Raw genomic sequence first — 3,061 nt, forward strand, 5'->3', positions numbered from 1 at the left:
TCTAAGATCAAACTACCCTGCATACCCTACATTTTACTATCGTCTATGTGCCTATCCAAGAGCCGCTTGAATGTCCCTAATGTATCTGACATCTGAATAGAAAGCAGCTGTTCTCCTTAGTCGAAGGGTCAGTAACAAGGGGGAGGTAATTTTAAAGTGAAAGGAAGGAGCCTTAGAGGGGATTTGAGGAAAACTTTTTTCACCCAGAGGGTGAAAGGAGGTTGGAAGGCATTGCCTGGGAGGGTAGTTAAAGCTGGTGACCTCATATCCTTTAGCAGTACTTGGAGCAGCTCTTGAAATGTGATAACATTCAAGACTGTGGACCAACAATTGGAAGGTGGGAGTAGTGTGCCTTTGGCTCGTCAGCTTTCTGGTTATTCACGAAATGTGCAAAGCTTGACCATATTCCATATCACAGAAAATGGATCCCCATGTATGAATGCATGTTGCTGCAAGCAAGCGTAAATGAACCACGTTAAGACTTTTGCTGGTTATCTTAAGTTGGTTGTTAGCATAGCTATTTGCATATAAAGAATTGTTCAGCAAGTGCTGTCCAATCACAGAATCACATCTAACAGTGAACATTCTGTATTGAATTTTGCAAGCATGTGAGCATGTTCTGTACATTCTGCAATCACTGTGGTGTGAATGATCTGCCTATTACAAACAATCTGAAGGAACATGTTTGATTCGATCAGCCAATCTCTGGGAAGTACAGCCTGCATATCGGGCATTGCACCAGTGCTGAAATTCAGGCACACCTTTGTTATAGAGATAGTAGGAACTGCAGATGCTGGAGAATCTGAAATAACAAGGTGTAGAACTGGATGAACACAGCAGGCCAAGCAGCATCAGAGGAGCAGGAAAGCTGACGTTTCGGGCCTAGACTCTTCTTCAGAACACCTTTGTTATAGCTCCTTATTGCTTTCTACATAACAATGCCTTAGATAATTAGAATCAAGTTAAAAGCAAATCAACACACTTTCCTTCTGTAAGTTTAAATTGCTGTGACTTTTTGAAATTGGCATTCTTTCATTTGTCCCAATGAGTGCAAGACAACAAGTCTCAAAAATGTGTATCACTTCTCAGCTGTATTCCAGTTCTGCACTGCTGAATGACATTGTACTCTGAGCCAACAACTTCAGATCCATATTTTGGATGAAGGGTCACTTCTTAGATAAGAAATATCTGTACCCATCCTGAAAGTATCCTTCAAGTCTCCTTCTATTAAAGAAGATATGGTATTTGTTTTATATCTGAAGTTTTGCGCTTTCAGAAACATAACGAGATTCTGTTTAACTGAACAGTTTCTTTTCCACTGAGTCATGCCACAAGCACTTCATATTCCTAATTAATTGTAATCAGCGAGGCTGATAGTTATTGATTCATGTGGTTCTGTAAATCAGACTGTGTCGAGGACTTATACTGGAGAGAGGAATGCTGGCAGCCAAGTGTGCAACTATTCCCTGATACTGTTATATAATTATGATCAATCTCAGTGTCTTAGTTTCTGTCATGCATTTAATGCAAAAAGTGGGTGGCCACAAATGCACTTAAGTGGACAGGCTGCTGGAACAGAATTTTCTCTTGAAGCCACTAGTTAATTCCTAATCTCTAAATTTAAGCTGCATAAGACATTAAATTAAAGGAAAACTGCATAGCACCCTGTCTGACAGCCACAATCTCAATAATCACCAAGACTCCTGCCCAGACATGTTGGGAAGTCTCTATTTATGGATGTAATCTCTGTGCATTGTGAAGTGATGGCAATTATTTTGCAAAAGCTCCTGAAGTTGCTAAGTGCAAACTTCATTGTCACCATGAAAGGGGCAGAGCGCACCACATACTGTGTATTTGGCACGGAATCAGTGAGCTGTGTCTATGACAAATGTCGGATCTTTAAGTCATGGCTCCTTGTCAGTCAGACAACAGCAGTCACAGTGAAAGAGATGTCTTGATCAAAGATAGGCTGGGCACACAATGACTCCTGAACGCACAGTAAAATTTATAGAACTCTGATTGTTTGCCAACAAAGCAGCAACATAATGAAAATAACGAGATGCCACTTACTGCCCTGCCTCCTCTGGTGCTTAGTTGTTAATGTCCAGTCACTGTTGCATGATTCTTGATGCCAGTCACTATGCCAGTTACTGATTATCAGACACCGATGCCCAGCTATTGATGTCTGGTCACTATTTTACGGTCATTACTGCCTATTTACTGATTAAAATCCGAAAGGATTGCGGATGCTGTAAATCAGGAACAAAAACAGAAATTGCTGGAAAAGCTCAGCAGGTCTGGCAGCATCTGTGAAGAAAAAGTCAGAGTTAACGTTTTGGGTCCAGTGACCCTTCCTCAGAACTCTGCCACAGAAACCTAATCTGTACCAGAACAGTCAGTCTCACTTGTACTCTCAACTTGGCCACATATAAACTGATTATAAAAGGCTAAACTAATTTGTGATGGATTGTTTTTCAGCATCAGATGCTATAAATTTGACAAAAATGGTTGGAATACTTCCAGAAGAAGTTTGTTTTTAAGAGTTCCAATGAAATCATCAGGAAGGTATCACAATGACTCAATTAAATGCTAACAGCAGAGTTTAGTCTGAATTTCAGAGATTACCAGAATGAAACACACAGTGAAATACCAGCAAGCTTATTTTGTCAATTTACATCTACGTGACCTTTTCAGGAAATTTTCATCTCTTTTCATTAAATCATGAATTGTAAGATAGCAGACATAATAGGGTCCATAATGCATTTTACCTATCAATAATGAATCATACCTGCTATTTCTAGGGATACTCTAGAGTGCTCCAGCTGTACCTCATGAGGCAACAATTGGAACAATGTGATCAGGGATAAAAAAGATGAGTGAAAAATGTTGTTTTGAAATTAAACTTAGATCAGACTTGGATAGTTTCTCCAAAAACTGTATTTTGACAAGAGAATATTTTCATTCCTGATCGGAAACAGTCTTTTTTTTCTCTATTCATTAATAGGATGTGGGCCTTGCTGGCTGACCAGCATTTCTTGCCCATCCCTAGTTGCCCCTTGAG

This window comes from Rhincodon typus, chromosome 31 (assembly GCF_021869965.1).
Source record: "Rhincodon typus isolate 14 chromosome 31, sRhiTyp1.1, whole genome shotgun sequence".
NCBI classification, from domain to species: domain Eukaryota; kingdom Metazoa; phylum Chordata; class Chondrichthyes; order Orectolobiformes; family Rhincodontidae; genus Rhincodon; species Rhincodon typus.